General features: G+C 41.7%; 1 protein-coding gene across 9 annotated transcripts in view; it reads right to left on the bottom strand.

The window, feature by feature from the left end:
* Positions 1–25,028, bottom strand: part of LOC138739226 (protocadherin Fat 3-like) — a 781,242-nt gene that overhangs the window by 458,611 nt on the left and 297,603 nt on the right. The gene's annotated exons all lie outside the window — the stretch shown is intronic.

A 25,028-nucleotide genomic window follows, 5' to 3' on the forward strand; every position in this document is an offset into this window, starting at 1 on the left:
AGTGAAAGAGTTGAGCCGAAGAGTTGAATAAAAGCATGGGTGTTGGGGGCTGATGGGAGGAATATGGAAAATGTCCAGAAACAATATCATAAAACAGTTTAATAGCTTCCTTGTCCTTAATCACATTTCCAGTAAATCCCTTAGAATCTTTTCTCCAGATAGATTGCTTCACATTCTTCCATAATGTTATTGTGCATTAAATTTATAGATGAGGACTTTAAATGATATAATACTGTAAGAAAAATTAAAGAATATATTTTTAAAAAATCACAAGACTTCACAGGCCTTCCTTTAGTTGAATTTGACTTGCTTCCCATTTCCCACAAAATGGCACAGGTTGTTTTCAGGCTTCAAGACATGTGCCTTGCAACTGCTCCTCAATGATTTCATTGTCTCTGTGTTGTGATCTGAATGATAATTCACACCTCTGCACAATTCATTCACCTTAATTAATTCTGAGACCTTTTTGCAGAATGTTAAAAGAAAATAAGTGTGTCTTAGGTTTATATTTTCAGTCAGAGTTCATTTCATGATTATAGTTGCAGATAACATCAAAACTCCAGAGAAACACCAGGCAGAGGTCAAGTATTTGTCCACAAGGAGGAAATAAATCAATTGTGTTTGTGTACTCTGAAGAATGATTTTCTTTGTCAATACCAATTACCAATCACCAAAGCTATATTTCTGAAAAGTCAATCCCACCCATAGTTGTCAGACAAAAAGTATCAGATCTGGTTAAAATTATGCTCCACTGATAGCCAGAAAGGGACACGCTCCCCAAAATGTGATCAAAGCTCTTCTTTCTAGGAGTTGTGGAAACGCTGTGATGGAATGCAACCAAACAAAGACATATATATATATATATATATATATTCATGTTTGAGTAGGAAAGGGTTAACTTCACAATCCTGTTAAGAATTCAATATCCTCAAGTTATCTAGAATTGACTCCTGCATTGTGGCCATTTAGGAAATAAAAATTCAGCTTTATAGAATTCGCAAATCACTCCCAAAAACTTAACATGCAAACTAAAATTTGCTTTTGTGGCGGCGCACAGAGACACAGATGAACCGGCTGCGCAATGTTACGGCCGCAGCAGCGTTAAGATGGCGCCACTGAGGGCATCTTCTCCTGTGCTCAAACAGGCCATGCACGAGCACTTGGCACAGCACGGGGTTTTCAAAATTAAACCGTTGGAAGTGCAAGCAATTCGCAGTGTGTAGTCTTTATTTCACTTCACTCAGTAGCTCCCACTACATTGGTTACCCCAACGAGCCCAGACGATTCTGAACTCTACACCATGGATGCTGCACCAGTAAATGCAGTGGCCATGAAATTGCCTACTTTCTGGATGCTTTGCCCACATGCTTGGTTCGGGCAAGCGGAAGTACAATTTCCCCTCCTGCAGATCACCTCCAACCCGACAATGTTTTACCATGTCATCAGCTCCCTAGACCAAGAGAATGCAGCCAGGGAGGACGGCCTGATACACGACCCTCCGAAGGAAGGTAAATACCCAGCCCTCACAAAACACCTGAGTACTTTTGGCCTGTCCAGACAACAGTGTGCTGCCAGGCTCATGCACCTAGATGACAGAGTACCATCCACCCTTATGGACTGAAATGTTCACACTCACAGAGGGCCACGAGCTGTGTCTCATGATTGAGCAGGCTTTCCTGGATCAGATGCCAGATGATATACAAATGCTATTAGCAGTCAAAGATTTCTCAAACCCTTACAAGTTTGCGGCCAGAGCAGATGTGTTGTGGTGCACGCAACGTGAAAATGAGTCCGCCGTGAATCAGTTGACTCGGCCCCACCTGGGTCAGGAGACCGGACGGACCCCATTCGAATCAAGAACAACTTTGCCCCAGCAAGCCAGCAGTGGCACCGAACACTAACTGGATTTTTTTTATCACGAACGTTGGGGGACACAAGCGTGAAGATGCAGGCAGCCCTACTTTTTTTTTCAGAAAACGCCCAGGCCAGCCACTGCTAATGGCCACAGTGGCTGGCCACACCAATAGCCTATTGCACATCATCGACAAGGCTAGCGGGTGATGGTTCCTGGTCGACACGGGTGCTCAGTGACATCCCGCCAACTGTCCTAGAAACACGAACGTGCCCACGAGGCCCCAGTCTCAGAGCAGCAAACAACACCGCCATCAAGACTTTTGGCAAGTGCAACGTTCAAATACAACTCGGCAGAGAAATGTTCCATGGAATTTCACACTAGCCGTTGTGGACACATCGCTCCTCGGCGCAGACTTTCTACGAATACACAGCCTGCTGGTGGATGTGAAGGCCAAATGCCTGGTGCATGCCCAGACATTCCAAACCGTCCATCTTAAAGCAATTAACGCGCACAGCACAAGCGTGGCCGTGGTGAGCGCCCCAAAGGACGAGTACAGCCACATCCTGGACGAATTTCCTTCCATCCTCAGGCCGCAGTTTACTTCTGCCATGCCACAGCACAGCGTGCAACACCACATTCCAACCCAAGACCCACAGCTCCACGCCAAAGCTAGAAAACTTCCCCTGGATAAACTGTAGTTGGCCAAAGAAGAATTTTCTCGGATGTAGGAGTTGGGCATAGTCTGCAGTTCCGACAGTCCGTGGGTGCCCGCACTTCACATGGTCCTCAAGTCCTCAGGCGGGTGGTGACCCTGCGGAGATTACTGCCGCCTTGACAACTCCACCACACCTGACCACTACGCAATCCCACATATAAAAGACTTCAAGTCCAACCTGCACAGAGCAAAGGTTTTCTCAAAGGTTGATCTAGTGCTTGGCTATCACCAGATTCCTGCCCACCCAGACAGCATTGGAAAGACAGAAATCATCACCCCATTCAGACTCTTGAATACCTCCACATGCCGTTTGGCCTCAACAGCACAATGCAAACCTTCCAGCGCTTGATGGACGCGGTGGGCGGAGACTTGGACTTTATATTCATCTACCTGGATGACATACTCATAGCAACCAAGGGCCACAAAGAGCTCAAGGATGATCTCTGCAGTCTCTACAGATGCCTGTCTGACTTCGGCCTCATGGTCAATTTGGCAAAGTGCCAGTTCGGCAAAGACTCGATGCAATTCCTGGGCCACAATCACTGCAAAAGGGGCAACACCATCAATGGAAAAGGTTGCAGCCATACGCCAGTTCACCCACCCTAACACCCTCAAAGACCTCCAGAAATTCACCAGGATGGTTAATTTCTACAACCGCTTCATCCCAGGGGCAGCATGCCATGATGTTGGCCAAATACAGGATTCTAGCTTGGACAGAGGAGGCCAACGCGGATTTCACCACAACTAAAAAAAGCCCTGGCAACGCCACCTTGTTGGCACACTCCAGATCAGATATGCCTACGGCCCTCACCATTGATGCATCAGCAAGCGCCATCGGGAGCATCCTTGAACAGTCAATTGACAGTCAGTGGAGGTCGCTGGCCTTTTTCAGCAGCCATCTACACCCCCTGGAGCTTAAATACAGTTTGTTCGGGAGCTCCTGGCATTCTACCTGCCATTGGACATCTCTGCTACTTCCTGGAGGGCAGGCCGTTCATGGTCTTTATCGACCACAAACCCCCTCATGCACTCCTTCTCTATGGTAAAAGATCCCAGGTCAGTGCACCAGCAATGCCACCTGTCGTACACATTCGAGTTCACCATGCCATCCGGCACCTCTCCAGCAAGGACACTGTTGTGACTGACACCCTCTCTTGACCCACCATCCAAACATTGTCCTTCGGGCTGGACTACTAACTGGCGCAGGCCCAAAAAGAGGATGTGGATACTGACAGAGGGACATAGTTTACATTGTCACTGTGGACACAGCAAGCAACTCTCCCTTGCATAAAGCTGCACTACACCGCTGCCTACCTCCCGCAATCAACATTGTCGAACGCTTCCACCACCACCTGAAGTCAGCTCTCATGGCACATTTAACCAGCCCCAGCTGCCAAGACGAGCTCCCCTGGATCCTACTGGGCATCCAAACTGCACCCAAAGAGGACCTGCAAGCCTCCTCTGCGGAATTGGTGTATGATACCCCATTAATCCTGCCAGACGAATTCTTCCACTGTCCCAAGACCCAGGCACTGAGGGGAGAGAAGCATTGCAGAAACTTCGGGACAGATTAGCCTTCTTTGCACCCCCCACCCCCACCACCACCCCATAGGGACCAGCCTGCATCCATTCCTCAGGACATATTAACCACAGACTTTTTGTCTGCTGCGGACCACATTCAGCACCCCTCCAACGACCCTATGAGGGCGCATACAAAGTCCAACACTGCATGGGTAAAACCTTCACGCTGGACATTAGGGTAGGGAGGAACTGCTCACAGCCAACCGGCTGAAGCCCTCACATCTTGACCTCAGCCAGCCAGACATGGCAGCACAACCCAAGCGCCGGGGACGACCTCCCAAAGGTCCAGCCCACTACACTCGGGAGGGGGGTTGTTGTGTGACAGCGCATACTGAGACAGAGATGAACCAGCTCCGCAAGGTTACAGCCACAGCAGCAGAGCAGTCGTGTTAAGATGGCGCTGCCGAGTGCATTTTCTTCCACGCTCAAATGGGCCATGCACATGCACTTGGCTGCATCGTGACGTCATCACCCACACTTGTGGGCCACCTTATAAGACGCAGCGTAGGCTTTTCAAAAATAAACCGTTGGAAGTGCAAGAAACTTAGTGTGTAACCTTTATTTCACTTCCCTCAGTAGCTACTGCAACACTTTCATAGAATTTGTGAAGTGTCAACAAGTGAATAATTGTTTTTTAATTTGCATGCTGACGTATGTACAGATCGTGTAGTGTTGCTGCCTGGAAAATTGCCATATGAACCATTCTCTATGACGAAGCGTGCCCCTCCCCCTCTTCAAAGGGTAGGGCTCATCTAGCTTTTGTAGTGTTTATGTTGATTTCAAGATAAACTGGCCATCAAACATAATTTGAACTCAGTCTATGCAATTATTGCAGGACTTTGCACTATAGGGAGCATTTGAACAGAAAATAAAGAACTATTTCTTAGCCATTAGCTCCTTATCAAGAGATGCTTATGTTACATTATGAAGAATACTTAATCATTCAACTGTTAAATAGGTCAAGATGTTGAGTTTTATCCACAATTGAAAACCCATCAAGTGATAAAGAGTGAAGAGATGTTCTTTAGAGGCTATTGTATTGCCAAATCAAGGCCACCTGAAAACTGGAGAAGCAACAATCTGTATTCCATCTGGCAGTCTGCATACCAACAGCATCAATATCAACGTCCACTTCCCATTAACCCCTTACCCCGGTCTCTCTCTTCCCCTGCCTCTCTGTCTCCTTTCCTCCAATTCCCCACCCTGCTCTCTTCCTTTTCCTATCAGAGAACTACCCTTATCCCTGATCACTTCTCAGCTCCTTTCTCTTTTGCCCTCCCATCGGTTTCCAACTCGTAAATGTTAACCTGTGCTCCTCCCCCTCTATCTACTTCCCTCCACCTTTTTTATTCAGGTGTATACCCATTTTTCCAAATGCCCAAAGTAGAATTGTAATTCAAAACAATAATCAACTTTTACTTCCAACGGATACTGAGTTTCTCAACCATTTTTGTACATTGCAGAGATTATTTCACTCTTTGGCACAAGTTTGCTGTTCTTCCAAGATGAAAGATAAATTTTTACTCTATATATCACAGCTGCCAGGAATGTATAGGGTATCAACGATCATTTTCTTCCTTTTTTCACTAAGCTTGGTTAATCTAATTTTAATTGATATTTCTTTTCCATGAGTTTTGTTGTTAGACACATTCATGGTTTCTGCATTTTTATTTTTTGAGAGGCATGGTATTTCAAAACTCACCAGGGGAATATTTGCTACAACAATCCTATCCGTCACCTTCTTTAACTGCTATGATAAAGGACAGAACATTCAGGCAGTAGTTCCTATGAGTACGTGACACATCATCGCTGGATTGGCAATTTAATGGGTAGATGCCCCTGCAATTTAAAAGGTACTTCTAGCATCTTTGCCCCAGTAATCGCACCTGGGTCCCAGGAGGGATACTCAGGTGCTGCACTTTAAAAGAGGCTAATGATTAAAATAAAAATCTAATCCAAAGACATGCTCTCAAAAATTTAGATGAATACTTTGACACAATACTAAGGAAATGTTACAACAGATGCCATCTTTAGAATAAGGTGTGTTTTTGCCTGTATTTTTTATCCTTTGTTTAATGTTCATTAAAAATAAAGTACTGTGAATTCACTGTGCAAAAATTGACTGTCCCATTCCTACTTTACAGCTGTGTCCAAACTACAAAATTCTTCTTCAATATTTTTATTAACAATGAAATTTCACATCCAAAAATACAGAATGCATATGGATATACGTTAAAATTCAAAAAGATACTGTGACAGGTATATTATATATAAATATGTTTTTAAAGGAGATAGATTGTGTGGTAGTGTAAGTCACAAACAAACACTTCACAAAACAGATCACTTTAAAATGCAAGAGCTTTGCTGAAAGTGAGACATCGATGCACCAATGATTTTTGCAAAATCTTTGAAGAAATGCCTATGAAGACTTCACAAGTAAGTGTTAATTGGATTGATGGTGTGGAGTAATGGATTATTGTTTTGAAAGCAAAAGAAGAACAGGTACAGAAGATTGGGTCTGGAGCCTTAGAGACTGTGGTGACCTGGAAGAAGAGGTCATCATTTGGAAAACTCTGATGGGCCAAGTTTCTTCAGCAAGACACTGAAATAACTGATGGAAGTAAATCAGTTTGTCTGTATCCATATGCATTCTGTAGTTTTGGATGTGAAATCTCTCTCTCTCTCTCTCTCTCTCTCTCTCTCTCTCTCTCTCTCTCTCTCTGAAACCAACAAGAACCTTCCTGAGTGGTAACCAATTACCCTTAAACATCAGAGCTTGGTAAAAATTCATAAATGATAACTTCTGTGCACAGAATAAGAATTGCCTAATACCAGTGAGCATGGAGAAATGAGAAGTGAGATTGGACTGTGAATCAAAGAACTTTCCTGAACATATACACATGACATACACATGTGCTTAGAATTAAAAGGGGGTTAAGTTATCTAAGTTAATAGTAATAAGTTAAAGTTTGATCCTATTTTTTATGTTTAAAGAAAATTAATTTCTATTGCTGCTGGGTTTTGGGGTCCCTTGGACATTTCACTTAAATCATATTTCGTCCAAGGTACTCCACATTTTAATCAAACAGATTTTATTGTATTTATATTTTATTATAAAAAAAAGAAAATCTAAACAAACTGCCAAGAAAGAAGCTGTTTGCAAAAAAAAATGAAGACAGAATGAATACAGATTTATGTACGTTACTCTATGGGCTGGCCCGCCTCCCGAACCTGTCCAAACTCCTCCCTCAATACCTGCCTTGGAACTGGGCCAGCAACATGCAAGCTGTGCTGACACTTTAAGGTGATTAAAGCCTATTAAGCATGATTCTCTGTCTGATTATGGTCAATTTGTAGTATAATTACCTCATTAGTCAGCATTTCTACCTTAATTATAAATCAAAGAATATAAAAGTAATTCAAAAAGGTCCCCAGTGTTTGAAAATTTACATTCAAATTGGAAAATGAGCAACTAATCTTCTCTAAATTTAACATAGCATGGCATGATGTCATGTAGCCATTGAACATGATTAGACAGGTTAACATCCCTCCATCTGAACAACGTCACCCGACTAGCTATAAGAAAAATAAAAGCTAATACATGCAGCATTAAAGTATCCAACAATACCAAATAAAGCAGTTAAAATTAATTTTAAAACAAATCCCTTAAAAAGTGCAGAGAAAGTTTGAAATACTTTGTTCCAATATTTCTCAAAACTCTGGCATGTCCAAAACATATGATCCATTGTTGTATTTATCACAATGAGGAAATACATCTGCATAAAAATGAGATAGCTTGACTTTGGACATGGGAGTATAGACTTCTTTAAATTGTAGGAAAGAGTGGCGGGCACATAAAGAAGTATTAACTAATTTGAAAATTACATTCCAAGTTTCTTCAGGAATTAAAAGCTATAGATCCTGTTCCAAGTCTTTTTTTTTTATTTTATCTGAGGGAGCCTCTCTTATTCCCAACAACACATCATCAATGTTAGATTTTGAACCATTACAGAAAGGTTGTCAATTAAAAATTACATCAATTAAATTCTTATCAGTCCTCTTAGGAAATGTATGTAATTGAGATCGTAAAAAATTCTCTAATCTATAGATAACGAAAAAAAGAGTATTTGGTAGACTGCATTTTAAAAACTATAAAATTAATTGGCTTGAATATGCTTTGGGCCATAAATCAAGGACAGAAAATGTATGATGTAAATGCAGGATTTTTTCTGTGTGTAACATTTAATCAGCTACATCTTGCCAAACCATTAATTATTAACTACACGTTATATGGTAAAACCTTGACCCCATTACAACTTTAATTGGTTGCCATGCTTAATAATGCATTTTTATCATTTAACACTTTCTCTATTTCATCCCTAGTAAGTGCCATTCTTTATTTCGTTGTTTTTCCTTCAGTTAGCCTTCCCAACATTACCTGTTTTTTTTTCAAATCATATTCTGTCCCATATTTAATAATTTCAAATCATACGTCAATGACCCTCTCTTCATTAACATTACTTGGTGTTCTGCATAGTGAAAAATGTCTAAATATGTCTAAGCTAAAAGCTACATACAAAAAGATTCAGATCAGATAGAATTTAATCCATATGAGATAATGATGCATGTTCTGCATGTTCTGCATGTTCAGAAGTTAAATAGATATCTGATATATTCAGTAAATGGTAGAACACCAAGTAATGTTAATGAAGAGAGGGTCGTTGACGTACATGCCAAAACACTGGTGAAAGTGACAACCAAGCATAATAGAGATGGTGGAGATGACATATAATATGCTTGACATTATTGGTCAGGACATAGAATATAAAAGTTGGGGTGTTATGTTGCAACACAGGTTAAATCACACTTAGAGAATTCTGTGCATATTACAAAAAGAATGGGGACAGTGCAGAAGGTATCAACATGGATTAGGGGATGGGCCATGGGGAGAGATTGAATAGGATGGAACAATGGAGAGTGAGTGATGACCCGAGAGAAGTATGTAAAATTATAACAGCAATAAATTGGGTGAATAGTCATTTGCTTTTTACCATGGTAGGGTTCTCAAAACTAAGAGGACATAGATTTAGGTGAGAAGAAAGAGTTTTAAAGGAGTATTTAGGGGAAAGTTTAAAAAAAAATGAGTGGTTGAGATCTGCCGGGGAGATGATGGAGTCAGATATAATCATACATTTAAGAGAAATTTAGACAGCCACTTAAATAGGCAAGGTATAGGAGGATACAAACCATCCAATGCAAGCAAACAGGATTAGTAGGAAGATGCAGACCATATAATGCAAGCAAATGGGATTAGTGTAAATGGACAAGAAGGTCAGCATGGATGTGATGGGCAGAAGGAGCCATTTCTGGTCTATGCAAATTTTATGAGAGAAATAGATTTAACATTTCAGGTCAGAAATAATTCCAATGACCTGAATCTTTAACTCTGTTTTGTTTCCCCGCCCCTAGATGCTGCCTGATCTTGAAGTACTTTCAGCACTTTTATTATGCTTTTGTCTGAATTTAAGTTGTCAAGAAGATCCTGAAGTTGCTCATAAATACCCATGGGCCTGATAGCTGAGAGAAAGAGCTTTGAGATAATCTTGGGCAGTGATGAAGCAAAATATTTCCTTTGCAGTGCAGGATTAGCATGCAATATTATGTTTGGGGTAAAGGACAATTTGATTTATTCTAGAATGATTTAGCAATGAATAACAAAATGACTTGAGTGCTATTTTTGGTTCCCATCTGATTTAAATGAGAGACAGAAAAAGAAGATGCTTTCTTTTGTCGAAATAACCATGATTGGAGAGAGAAAAGCTTTCACGGGAACAGTAACAAAGTGGGACAGAAGGATGAATGATGAACAAACGGACAGAGGGAGGCAATGAGGAAGAACAAAGCTTAGAGAATCAAGTGTTTGAGAGTGGCTTTGTAAATGAGTTAGGGAAATATTCTTTCTAAAATGAGTTAGGGAAATATTCTTTCTAAAATGAGATGAAAGATGATCAACCTTTTGTAAGCAAGAATAGCATAGATTAACATTCAAAGTTTCACAAAACCATTGCAGCGCATTAACTATTCTGATAGGCTACCAACAAATTGTGCATTAGAACCATAACTAATACCAAAATGGGACAAATATCTACTTTTATTTCAAAATAAAAAAATATACCAAATGCTATTCCATTACAAAAGAAAACTCTTAATTATTCATATTGGTATTTTTAAAAGCATTGGATGCAGTTTTCAAGTGCAATAGATTTCAAAGCCAGCACAAGTCCATAAGACATAAGAGCAAAAATAGGCTGTTCAGCCCATCAAGTCAATTAAATTGCCCCTTTGGACTCTATGTCCAGATTTTCAGGGTCTACCAACAAGCAAATATATTCAGTGTTCCGATTTTCTGGGACTACCAACAAGCGCGTATACTCCGGGATACAGTTCTCTGGGGCAATAATCAAGCACATATGCTATGTGTCCCAGTTTTCGGGGACTTGTTATTTGCCAGCCACCAGCTGGTTCGTACTGGTGTTCATATTGTAGTTTACCAATGGCTCCAGTCAGGACCACATATTATGGAAAGTTAAAAATTGCCAGAGTCCAATGGGTTAAACTATATTGGATTTTTTCAAGGAAAAATGATTCAGTCAAATTGCTTACACAACCAATTCAGATGTTACAAGAGAGAGTGACCAACAACCCATTCATTAACAACAATGGCATTTTCTGGAAAATATTGTAAAGTACATCCTTACAGTTATTGGAAAGTGATATCTTACATTTGCATTAATATATCAAAGGACTAAAACCTCCCCACTAACCCTGTCTTTGAGAACATTTCCCTTGCTGACATCTGTGATCATGTACATTTTCTCCAAGACTGTGTTTGATGAAGTATTCATCAAAGAACACCACATTTCACAATATTTATCCTGTTGTAATCAAACCATTTTTGTTATTTTTTTTATTTCAGGTAAACAACCATGATATGGGTTGTGGTAGAAAAGTTCCAGTGATATTATAAAAGAAATGCAAATGAATCTAGAATTTTACCATCTGCAATTCTAAATGAATAAAGCATGAAATTTCAATCAAATTTCATTCAATCAATGCCTTGAAACCTCCCAAACAATGTATATGATGTCCTGGATCTGGAAATGATATAATCCAGAAAAGTTCCTCTAAAGCCAAGACTGAGGTGCAAATCCATGGGTACAGCCATTTTATTAGAAATTCGCGTAAGACTCTAATTTGTTGGTCCTTAAAAACTCAGACATTTGGATAGGAGGGGTATCGAGGGGGGATGGTCGAGGTGCAGGTCAGTGGGACAAGGCAAAGTAGTTGTTTGGCACAGACTAGAAGGTCCTGTTTCTGTGCTGAGTGCTCTGTGGTTCTATATCAGTTGTGGGCTTGCCCAAGAATAGTAGCTCCCAATTATCTTCCCCTAGCTAAACGTGCCCTCTGCCAATTTAGGAATTCTCCTCAAGGCCCAAGCTTCTCCTTATCCAGAGCAATCACTATTCCCAAAAATTCGCCCCCCCCCCCTCCCCACTTCAAAATCTGATCACCTTGTTAGGCACATATGGTTTTTCCTGGTGGGACAATCTATATTCTGTTTCAAGAAACCTTCCAAGATCCACAACAAATTCTGCTCTATCTAAACCTTTGGCACAAAGGATAGCTCATGGCCTAAATGGCATGATCTGCTATAAAATCACAAAGTCAGTGCAATAGGATACACCAAAGCTTTACTCCCAGATGAGTGCTATACATTCTACACTTGATTTTACCATCAGCACAAGGAAGAATCACTGGACACCCCATATCCCTGATGATCTTTTACTGTCCATATCCGATGATGATGATATACGGGCAGCCATCAGACTAGGTGCCACTGTGAAAGGGGCTATTGATTGTTGTTCTTAGAAATTGCCAGGCACGTCACCGTGCACTGACCTGCACCTCGACCATCCCCCCTCGATACCCCTCCTATCAACTTATCCACTTGTGGTCAGGTTCCTACACCCAGCCACTCTGATTTAAGTCATTCCCAGTAGCATGAGTTAAACTCCTCCAAGAGTGAATCTAAGGAGAACATCCAGTCCCAACAGAATACCTGGACAAGTACTGAAAACCTATGCTGACCACTGGCCAATGTTTTCATGGATATCTACAAAATCTCACTCCAGCAGGGCATTGTCCACACCTGTTTCAAACAGGCCTCAATCATGCCAGTGTCCAAGAGGAGGATGGTAACTTGCCTAAATGACCACTGACCAGCTGTACTCACATCCACAGTGGTGAAGTGCTTTGAGAGGCCAGTTTTGAAGCGTATCAGCTCCTCTCTGAGTGGTGACATGGATCCATTCTAATTTGCCTACCGCAGCCATCTTACTGGCTCTGCACAAAATCCTGAAACGCTTGGACAGTAAAGATACCTTCATCAAGATGCTCTTTATTAACTACAGCTCAACATTCAACACCAACATCCCTCAAAACTGACCAGCAAACTCCAAGACTTCAGATTTAATACCCCACTGTGCATCCTGGATTTCCTCACATCCAGACCCCAATCAATGCAAATTGTTGAGTTAAGTGTGCTGACCAGCTGCATTACGGCTTGGTAGAGGGCACCCATACCTCTGAGTGGATAGCCTTGCAAAAGACAGTGGACACAGATCAGTACATCGCAGGCAGAATTCTCCCCACCATCGCGAAAGTTTACGTGGAATGCTGTCTTTGGTCAGCAGAAGTAATCATAAAGGATCTACACCACCCAGGACACGCGCTTTTTTTCTCACTAATGCTAACAGGAAAGAGGTCTAGATGCCATAAAAATTGTACCACTGAGTTCAGGAACAGTCACTACCCCGCCACCATCAGACACCTAACAACAAACTCACAGCCTCACTTAAGGTCTCTTACTTTGCACATTATTTATCATTGAATATTTATTTTCTGTAGTGAACATTTGTTTGTTTGCACTCTCTATGTTTACATTTCTCTCTTTTGTATATGCATCTTGAGTAGTTTTTTGCCCTACTGATAAGTAGAAATTTTGCCTGCAGGAAAAGGTATCTCAGGCTTGTATGTGATGTCATGGATGTACTCTGATAATAAATTTGAACCTGAACTCAATATTTCTTAAATTAATGTCTCCTACCATGACAACCCTATTCTTTTTGCAAATTTCTATCATCTGTGAACACATCTGTTCTTCCACCTTCTGGTGATTATATGGGCAATAATATAGCACTGCCTGAATATTTCTTGTGTCTAATCTCTACCCACACTGACTCAGTCGAGTCCACTATGAGGTCCTCTCTGGGTGTAGCAGTGACACTTTATCTGATCAGCAATGCTATGTCTCTACCCCTTACACCTCCTCCTCTATCCAGTCTCAAACAACAAAACCCAGGAACAAAGAGCTGCCAATCCTGTCCCTCTTGTAGCCACGTCTCCATAATATCATAGTTCCAAGTACCATTCCTAGCCCCAAGTTTATTTGTCTCACTAACAATATTCCTTGTATTATAATAAACACACTAGCCCCTCGGTTTTGCTGTTTACATGTCCCCATCCCTTCCTGTCCTTTTTTTCAGGGTTGCAATCTGCCATGCACTCAACTTATCCACTTGTGGTCAGGTTCCTACACCCAGCCACTCTGATTTAAGTCATTCCCAGTAGCATGAGTTAAACTCCTCCAAGGGTATTGTTCCCTCTCTTGTTCAGATCCTTCTCATGAGATGTCCACTCTATTAAAGATAATCTTAGTGAAGTTGCCATCTACTGCACAACAGGCAATTTAAACTGAGCTTATAGGTCCTTTTCTACTGTTACCGACCGTGTCCCAGGAATTAACTGGTTAAGGGTTCAGCTGAAAAGGAAAACAATTAGCATGCCGGCATCAAATCACGCTGCGGATTGACAGCCTCTACCCCTACTCACATCCCGGGGAACAGCTGACACTGGCATGCTGATTAAACCAGTGGAAAAAGGACAACTTCCATCCATTCCATTTGAAGGTAGACTGTCCGATCCCTGGGGATGAGTTGTGTGCAGTGGAAGAGCAGTCAGTATCCCAGTTAAAGGTGGCCCAGCGGAAACAACACAAATGGCTTCCTATCGCGGACTCTGCACAGCCAATTAACTGGGATGCCAATGGAAAAGGGCTAATGACTCACAATACTGGCCCCACGGTGACGTGCCTGGCAATTTCTAAGAACAACAATCAATAGCCCCTTTCACAGTGACACCTAGTCTGAGTAAACAACAGCTAATACACATCAAGGGTCTAGTGTGAAAGCTCCTTAATCACCACGCAGGTGTCAAATCATGCTCGGGATGGACTTCCGAGGTAGGTAGCATCATTCCTGGGGTTGTCAGACACCTGCATGCCGATTAGCCCAGTGTGAATGGGACATGGACTATCCAGGGACAAAGTAGTGATGCATTGATGATGTTTTACAGAAATGTGAAGGAAACAAAAGATTCAAAAGTTATAAACTTGATCTTGTATTTAAACAAAATTAATCATGCCCAATTATAACATAATTAAGCATTATGTACAGTACAATACAGTATAAAACAATTTATAAAGGATGCTGGGAATGTGGTAGCGGCAATAAAACACATAACCGCACAATTTACAAAGACCGTGGGAAAGTCGGGCATGATATATATACACACACACATCGAGCGATGGCGGACCTGCCCTCCCATAATTCCATGTAGTCGAGACAAGGCTATGCACAGACCACTCATGTAGGGGTTTCTCTGCTGCATGGAATTCTGGGAGGGCAGGTCTGCCATCGCTCGATGCGTGTATTTCATCCCCGACTTTCCCACAGTCTTTATAATTTGTGCGGCTATGCATTTTATTCCACTTTCCTTATAAATTTATAAAGGTTTATTATATGTTGGCACAACAACAGGAGCTGAAGACCTCATACAGTGCTGTACATAGTGTTATAATTAAGCATGATTCATTTTGTTTAAATACAAGATCATAATTAGCAGATGAGTCACTCAGACGTCACTGGTGGAGGATGGGCACCCTTCTCCCCGGGGATGCCTGGTGGTGATTGTGAAAGGACGCAGAGAACCGGTTAACAGTGGTCCAGTGTGAACGGCAAAAACACCTTCTTTTATCAGTTCATTGAATGACCAATTTACAGGTTAGCCAGTGTGAAAAGAGCTAATGGCTAGATGCTACAATGACTAAAACTAGCAGCCGGCACAAAGATATCATTACTGAATCACAGACTGAATAGATGCTGATTAAATATACCTTATGATGTTGTGCAAACATTTGGGAGTTATCAAATTTAGTTTATTAACAATCAAGTGATGTTATGTGGAGTCACAAAAATACTGCCTTGAATTCCAATTAGAGAGGAGGAAGGCACAATAGTTCAATATTAGCTAAAAGATCGCAGTAGTTTGTAATTGTATGGTAAAGACGGCTGCTGGGAAGCTTGGGAAAAAAAGGCATGGACAATGCAAATGAAAAAAGATAAACATTACTTTTCCTTACCATCCATCATGGCCTTGGGCCAGTTAAAGTGATTTATAACTGTTGAAAACCTTAATAAATGCTGTTACTTTTGTAATGTTCAAAATACACACTCAATTTAGACAAACTAAGTTCTGACGAATATATACCAACTATCTGATAAACTGGGTTTGTGATGTTGATCCATGGTCAGGTTATCTCTGATAAATATCTTGCTCTTCAAAATGGAATCTTACACTATCTGTCTGGACAGTGGGACCTCCATTTTATATCAAATGTAAAGGAACTTCACAGTGCTGAACTGCACTGCCATTCTAGATTTCTGTTCACAAGACTCTTGAAGTGAGACTGGAATCCAAAACCTTGCATATCTAAAGGAAGAGTGCCACAATCTAATGTCGACAAGTGGACGATTCTGGAACAGATCAGGCAGGATGACTAGGGAAGTGGGTCCAATGGGCCAATAACTTGACAAGGGCCAATGGAAAGCACTTGTGTTTTGTTTAATCCATAAGCAAGGCTAAAGAGACACTTAACATATTACTGATGTTGCATCTGGTGTCAACCCATCTGTTTTGTCAGTTAAAAGTTACCCGAGTTTCTTAAAAACAAATCTCAGTAACGTTAACACTGGTACATTGTAAACGGTGTTTCTCATGAAAGATAAGCTTAAAAATGCAGGGATCCCAACAGCTTTCAATAGCAACAATTAGTTCAACATATTCACATAATCAATTCATTACCATCATTTCTAATTGAAGGACATTTCCATACAATTGTCTCAGCCAGTCTAAATGAATGAACAATTAGAATGTGCCACACTTCAAAAGCAGCGGAAAAGAGGAAGGAAAATTAATATGTATCCTGGAGCATTATTAATAATCTCAGTAATTGAAATGCCAACACTCAATCAATAGCAACTAGCAAGTTACTTTTTTTTTATTGCCTCATTTAGAGCAAGGTCTTGTATTAGAGACCTCATGATATTCTTAGCTGGAGGAATAAAAGAATGTTTTAAATGTGAAGTTCTTTCACAAATGGAAAGATGATTTATCCTGCACTGTGCTGGCACTGTTTGAAACAATTCTGCTCTGTGCAATTTGTGATTATCATGTGAACCACAATCAGAAATCCTTTCTAAATTAACCAGAGAACACAAGCAAAGGAAAGGCAGTACAAAGAAAGTGGAAACTCTGTCCCCCCAATATCTCATCTAGGTGGAAGTTCTCAGGCAGTCATTCTCAATGAGAACCATGCCACTTTGGGCAGATTTTCTCTTGGGTGACAAGGTGGATTGTAAAGCTGAGCACCGTATACCTCCAACGATCAAAGGGACATCCTGCCAGAGGAGAATAACAGGGTCAGAATTCATGGTGGTCAGCCTTCCCAAGTTAAATTGGGAATATCCTGTTGGAAGATATCTAGTTATTTTGGGTGAGTCCAGGGCAAAAGGGCATGACTTCAAGATTGACAGACTTTGTCCACTTAGAACAGAGATGTAGAGGAATTTCTTCAGCCAGAGGGTGGTAAGTCTGTGGAATATGTTGCCACAAGCTGTTGTGGAGGCCAAGTCATTGGGTGCATTAAAGACAGAGATTGAGAGGTTCTTGATAAGCCAGAGCATCAAAGGTTATGGAGAGAAGGCCAGGCAATGGGGGTGAATGAGGAAATGGATCAGCTCATGATTGAATAGTGGGGCAGACTCAACGGGTGGAACAGCCTATGTCGTATGGTCTTGTATTGTTACTCTGGTCAATTCAAGCAATACAATGATAAGTCATCTTCTCCAGAGATCTGTGACTGTATGTGGAAAGTAAAAATTCATAACAGTGACCTCAACCGTGAACTAAATCACTAATTATGCAAAAAAATGTTAAATGCTCAGGAAAAACCAACCATAGTTTGCCATTAAGCACTGGATTTGATTCAATAGCATACCATTTAATTCATGGAGGTCAATGTAAAACCCCAAGGCCACCTTTTCTATGGAAGATTAAGCATGATTTGTCTGAGAAATTGATTGCCATAACATCCAAGAGGAAAGAAATGACGACGTGGAAATTTGGGAGAAATTTCACTATTCATATCTGTTGAGTGTCATACTAATCGCAGCACTGACGGAATCAGAAGACTGTCAGAGAAAGGAAGTTTATATTCAATATCTTTCTAATTAAAACTGTCATTGGCTGGAGGATAAATTAGCAATTTAACTAAAACGTATTGTCAGTTTCACACAAAATAATCCCAATTATGTCACATTCTTGTGAAAATCAATGCCAGAAATAAAACATCATCACAGATATCATTCAAATACATCTCTGCCTAATTTTTGATTGGAAGATTTCACTTCCTCCCACACTAAGGAGGAAATCTTTTTTTTTTCAAATAACAAATTCACCCTATGAAAATAACTCCACACACACAATATATATAGATCTCTTGCACAATTCCATTTCCAATTAGATCACAATTTTAAATCGCATGCATTCCTCAGATCCAAGTACAAGTGTCATGAAATGGAACTAAAGACAAATTGCTGGAGTAACTCAATGAGTTGAAAAGCATCGGTCAGGGAACGAAATTGTCAAAGTTTTGGTTGAAAACCCTGCAATAAGACTCTAGCATCACATGGATACCTTTTAAGCATATTGAAACAGTTAATTAGCTGCATCCATAATGGTAATGTGGGGGGGCTGGTAGTCATGGTGGGGAGCTGGCTGATGGAGGACCTCAGTTTTCTTCAGGCTGACTTCCAGGCCAAACATTTTGGCAGTTTCCGCAAAGCAGGATGTCAAGCGCTGAAGAGCTGGCTCTGAATGGGCAACTAAAGCGGCATCATCTGCAAAGAGTAGTTCACGGACAAGTTTCTCTTGTGTCTTGGTGTGAGCTTGCAGGTGCCTCAGATTGAGGAGACTGCCATCCGTGCGGTACCGGATGTAAACAGCGTCTTCATTGTTGGGGTCTTTCATGGCTTGGTTCAGCATCATGCTGAAGAAGATTGAAAAGAGGGTTGGTGCGAGAACACAGCCTTGCTTCACGCCATTGTTAATGGAGAAGGGTTCAGAGAGCTCATTGCTGTATCTGACCCGACCTTGTTGGTTTTCGTGCAGTTGGATAATCATGTTGAGGAACTTTGGGGGACATCCGATGCGCTCTAGTATTTGCCAAAGCCCTTTCCTGCTCACGGTGTCGAAGGCTTTGGTGAGGTCAACAAAGGTGATGTAGAGTCCTTTGTTTTGTTCTCTGCACTTTTCTTGGAGCTGTCTGAGGGCAAAGACCATGTCAGTGGTTCCTCTGTTTGCGCGAAAGCCGCACTGTGATTCTGGGAGAATATTCTCGGCGACACTAGGTATTATTCTATTTAGTAGAATCCTAGCGAAGATTTTGCCTGCAATGGAGAGCAACGTGATTCCCCTGTAGTTTGAGCAGTCTGATTTCTCGCCTTTGTTTTTGTACGGGGTGATTATGGTGGCATCACGAAGATCCTGAGGCAGTTTACCTTGGTCCCAACAAAGCTTGAAAAACTCATGCAGTTTGGCATGCAGAGTTTTGCCGCCAGCCTTCCAGACTTCTGGGGGGATTCCATCCATACCTGCTGCTTTTCCACTTTTCAGTTGTTCGATTGCCTTATATGTCTCATCCAGGGTGGGAACCTCATCCAGCTCTAGCCTTAGGGGCTGTTGAGGGAGCTGGAGCAGGGCGGAATCTTGGACTGAGCGTTTGGCACACAAAACTCAAAACGGTCAACCAGTTTACCTATCTCGGCTGCACCATTTCATCAGATGCAAGGATCGACAATGAGATAGACAACAGACTCGCCAAGGCAAATAGCGCCTTTGGAAGACTACACAAAAGAGTCTGGAAAAACAACCAACTGAAAAACCTCACAAAGATAAGCGTATACAGAGCCGTTGTCATACCCACACTCCTGTTCGGCTCCGAATCATGGGTCATCTACCGGCACCACCTACGGCTCCTAGAACGCTTCCACCAGCGTTGTCTCCGCTCCATCCTCAACATCCATTGGAGCGCTCACACCCCTAACGTCGAAGTACTCGAGATGGCAGAGGTCGACAGCATCGAGTCCACGCTGCTGAAGATCCAGCTGCGCTGGATGGGTCACGTCTCCAGAATGGAGGACCATCGCCTTCCCAAGATCCTGTTATATGGCGAACTCTCCACTGGCCACCGTGACAGAGGTGCACCAAAGAAAAGGTACAAGGACTGCCTAAAGAAATCTCTTGGTGCCTGCCACATTGACCACCGCCAGTGGGCTGATAACGCCTCAAATCGTGCATCTTGGCGCCTCACAGTTTGGCGGGCAGCAACCTCCTTTGAAGAAGACCGCAGAGCCCACCTCACGAACAAAAGGCAAAGGAGGAAAAACCCAACACCCAACCCCAACCAACCAATTTTCCCTTGCAACCGCTGCAATCGTGTCTGCCTGTCCCGCATCGGACTTGTCAGCCACAAACGAGCCTGCAGCTGACGTGGACTTTTTACCCCCTCCATAAATCTTCGTCCGCGAAGCCAAGCCAAAGAAGATAATTGTAATGGAAAGCATTTTGTAAATGTTTGTTTGTTTCACTGTATTTGTGACTGGATATAGTTCTACAATTTTGATTTGCATGCTATATTATTGCAGAGTGCATCATTATCCCCATATTGAAAGGAGGCAGAAAAATATTTAGACTAATTTAGACCTGCACGTAAAATATAAAAAAATCATGCAAGTGAAATGAAGTTTCAGTTTTTATATATCTTCCAGAATTTTACACAAACATTTACTTTCTCACATTTTATTTTACACCACCTAAACATACCACCCACCGGGGGCTACTTAAGAAACAATTTCTAATTTCAAAGATTTTCGATATCTTTTACAATTGCTCTTAGAAACTAAATCAAAGCTCATCAATCAATTCACTTGACATTAACTCATTCAAACCTGGGGTTTTAATGAAGAAAGTGCGTGTGCATACATCTGTGTAAGCAAAGGAAAAAGGACTTTCCTGAAGCTAATGGCAGCAGGATAAGAGCCTAATCCAGTGGTTCTCGACCTTTTTCTTTCCACTCACAAACTATGTTAAATATTTCCTATGCCACAGGTGCTCTGTGATTAGTAAGGGATTGCTTAAGGTGGTACATGGGTGGAAAGAAAAAAAGTTTTGAAGTCCACTGTTTTAATTGTACATAGTTTCATCTCTTCTTTGGCTTGGCTTCGCGGACGAAGATTTATGGAGGGGTAATGTCCACATCAGCTGCAGGCTCATTTGTGACTGACAAATCCGATGCGGGACAGGCAGACACGGTTGCAGCGGTTGCAAGGGAAAATTGGTTGGTTGGGGTTGGGTGTTGGGTTTTTCCTCCTTTGTCTTTTGTCAGTGAGGTGGGCTCTGCGGTCTTCTTCAAAGGAGGTTGCTGCCCACCGAACTGTGAGGTGCCAAGATGCATGGTTTGAGGCAATATCAGCCCACTGGCGGTGGTCAATGTGGCAGGCACCAAGAGATTTCTTTAGGCAGTCCTTGTACCTCTTCTTTGGTGCACCTCTGTCACGGTGGCCAGTGGAGAGCTCGCCATATAACACGATCTTGGGAAGGTGATGGTCCTCCATTCTGGAGACGTGACCTACCCAGCGCAGTTGGATCTTCAGCAGTGTGGATTCGATGCTGTCAGCCTCTACCACCTTGAGTACTTCGATGTTAGGGATGAAGTCGCTCCAATGAATGTTGAGGATGGAGCGGAGACAACGCTGGTGGAAGCGTTCTAGGAGCCGTAGGTGATGCCAGTAGAGGACCCATGATTCAGAGCCGAACAGGAGTGTGGGTATGACAACGGCTCTGTATACGCTAATCTTTGTGCGGTTTTTCAGTTGGTTGTTTTTCCAGACTCTTTTGTGTAGTCTTCCAAAGGCGCTATTTGCCTTGGCGAGTCTGTTGTCTATCTCGTTGTCGATCCTTGCATCCGATGAAATGGTGCAGCCGAGATAGGTAAACTGGTTGACCGTTTTGAGATTTGTGTGCCCGATGGAGATGTGGGGGGGCTGGTAGTCATGGTGGGGAGCTGGCTGATGGAGGACCTCAGTTTTCTTCAGGCCGACTTCCAGGCCAAACATTTTGGCAGTTTCCGCAAAACAGGACGTCAAGCGCTGAAGAGCTGGCTCTGAATGGGCAACTAAAGCGGCATCGTCTGAAAAGAGTAGTTCACGGACAAGTTGTTCTTGTGTCTTGGTGTGAGCTTGCAGATTGAAGAGACTGCCATCCGTGCGTTATCAGATGTAAACAGCATCTTCATTGTTGAGGTCTTTCATGGCTTGTTTCAGCATCATGCTGAAGAAGATTGAAAAGAGGGTTGGTGCGAGAACGCAGCCTTGCTTCACGCCATTGTTAATGGAGAAGGGTACAGAGAGCTCATTGCTGTATCTGACCCGACCTTGTTGGTTTTCGTGCAGTTGGATAACCATGTTGAGGAACTTTGGGGGGCATCCGAGGCATTCTAGTATTTGCCAAAGCCCTTTCCTGCTCACGGTGTTGAAAGCTTTGGTGAGGTCAACAAAGGTGATGTAGAGTCCTTTGTTTTGTTCTCTGCACTTTTCTTGGAGCTGTCTGTTTCATAACTCCAAAGGAATAGGCCAATGACAATTTTTCTTAAGCAAACCATTTCAGTAACAATTGGGACTAGAGCAGTGATTCTCAACCTTCCCTTCCCACCCATATACCATCTTAAACCATCCCTTACTAATCACAGAGCACTGATAGCATAGGGATTACTTAAAGTGATATGCGAGTGTAAAGAAAAAGGTTGAGAACCACTGGTCTAATCTTTTAGAAGAATCAGGCAGCTACTTCATTCAGAAGAATGGTTTGCCGGGGGGGGGGGCGGGGGGGGGGGGGGGGTTGGTGTGGTAAGGGGGAGGTAGGAAGAGATAGGGTAATTAGAGGTTGGGAAGGGGTGTTCTTTGAGATCAAAGTTGTTGGAGGGTTGAATTAACATGTTGAGGGAGGGGCATGCAAAGATTCAGTTTAGTATTTTGTTATTCGATTAAATACCTTACTTGACTGCCAACATCCAAGCCAGCACTATCTATTAAACACATATTATCCTGGAGTGCCCAATGAATGATGCCCCCTGAAAAACATGGTCATATTCTGCAGCAAGACTATGAATTCTGGAAAGTGAGTAACTCCACTCCATACTCCCCAAAGCTTATCTACCATCTTGAAGGCACAAGTATGTAAGTTGTGTAATGGAATGCTTTCCACTTGCCTGGATGCGCCAAACTTCAACAAGAGTCAAGAACCTCAACACCTTAAAGGATATGCCAACCTGCTTGATAGGCACCCCATCAACAAACATTCACTCAATCCATACCAAGTCACACGCTAGGGTAGCATCTAGAGCAGCCATTCTTAATCTTTGCTTGGCTGGGCTTCCCCCCCTCCCCCACCTAAGGACTCAGCTCAAAGTTTATGCACCCACCCCCCCACATTCCCTGCAAAACAGTTAAGTTTTAGTTTCTTCTGTACTTCTCTACTACATAGAAAACTAAAAATGTATTTCTATTAAATTAGTTGAAAAGAAAACAAGACTTTTACTTAAATGTGTTGTTTTCCCCGTTTAGAATGGCTGATCTAGAGTAGACACAACAGCAACTCACTGAAACACTCAGTTCAAGCCCACAAGCTCCATCAGCTACATCAAAAGCATGGGAACACATTCAAAGCTGCTTCCTTCTGGTAATCTCAGTCTGCTTCCCAGTTTGTCCTTTAAGTAGGTTTTCAGTTGGTGGTATGCAAACATTGTACCGTGAGTTATTCCATATTTGTACTTCATTTGTTCAAATTATAATAAATTATTTCCCAAAAAGCAATTTTCTATTCTTTTAATCCCTTTTCCCTCCCATTCTCTAAAAGAAAGGTTATCTATTGTGAAAAGGATTAGTTGATTTTGCATCAATAATAATTTTGGTAGTTGGTAATTTGTTTTTTCTTTTCTACGTGAATCTTCTTCCAAATGTTGAGAATGAATACTTTGAATATGTGTTTATAGGCACAATGACTTGTCAGCCACAAACGAGCCTGCAGCTGACGTGGACATTTACCCCTCCATAAATCTTCGTCCGCGAAGCCAAGCCAAAGAGATCATTAAAAGATTTATAACAAACATGTACATCAAGCTGCAAGAGAAAGAAAATGATGTAATAAGCTATAAACCCAAACAAAAGTGGGAACAAGATCTAAACATAGAGATAAAAAATGAAATATGGGAAAAGCTATACTCCGGTACTATGAGAAATACAATAAAGATGAGGTTACGCATGATACAGTATAATTGGTTACACAGGCTAATATATCACACCCCAAAAGTTAAATAAATGGGATCCAACATTATCAGATAGGTGTTTTTACTGTAAGAAGGAAATGGGAACAATAGTACATGTAATTTGGGCACGTGAGAAAGTGAAAAAGATTTGGGAAGAGTTAAATCAGGTATTAAATAAAATCACAAACAACATACCAAAAAATCCAGAGATCTTTCTTCTAAGTAATATAAGTAAAGAATTAGGCCGCAAACTGGATGAAATGCAAAAAAAAATTATTATGATAGCCTTAGCTGTAGCAAAAAAATGTATAATGTCAACTTGGAAATCAGAAGAGAGTCTGAGAATACAGCAATGGTACATGGAAATGAATAAATGTATTCCATTGGAAAAAATAACATATAATTTAAAAAATAAAGTCACATTATTTGAACAAATTTTGGAACCATACATGGAACACAACAGAGAGGGCTTACCGCCGTCCTACACCCCCTAAAATGATAGAATGAGAAGACGACAAAATGAACTGACCCAGTGTGTAAAAGTAGATGACACAATTTTCTTGTTGATTTTCATTGTGTGATGGGTTTATTGTATTGTATAGGTTGAACATTTAATGGGTTTGGAGGGGGTAGGAGGGAAGGGAGGGGGAAAAGGGGAGAAACTGACACTATATTCAGAGGGAATTGTCTGTGTGTATTTTGGTTAATATGGTTCATAATGTGAAAATTTAAAAAAATTTAAAACGGGAAAAAAAAGCACGGGAACACTGCCATCTGGAAGTGGCCCTCCATGCAATGCACCATCGCAATGCCAAAATCCCAAAACTTTCTCCCCGACAATTACAGCAGTTCAAGGCTCACTGCCACCCTATCAAGTGCAATTAAGGATGGGCCACTAAATGCTGTGTCAGTCTGCAAAGTTTAAATTCATTGAATTAACAAAGAATGTGATCAGATGTGATAATTCAACAGTTTTTATTTTATAAATCAATTGCTCTTTTCAGCAACATTCTGCTGCAAAGCAAATAGATCAAAAT

The sequence above is a fragment of the Narcine bancroftii genome, chromosome 7, assembly GCF_036971445.1.
Source record: "Narcine bancroftii isolate sNarBan1 chromosome 7, sNarBan1.hap1, whole genome shotgun sequence".
NCBI classification, from domain to species: Eukaryota; Metazoa; Chordata; class Chondrichthyes; order Torpediniformes; family Narcinidae; genus Narcine; species Narcine bancroftii.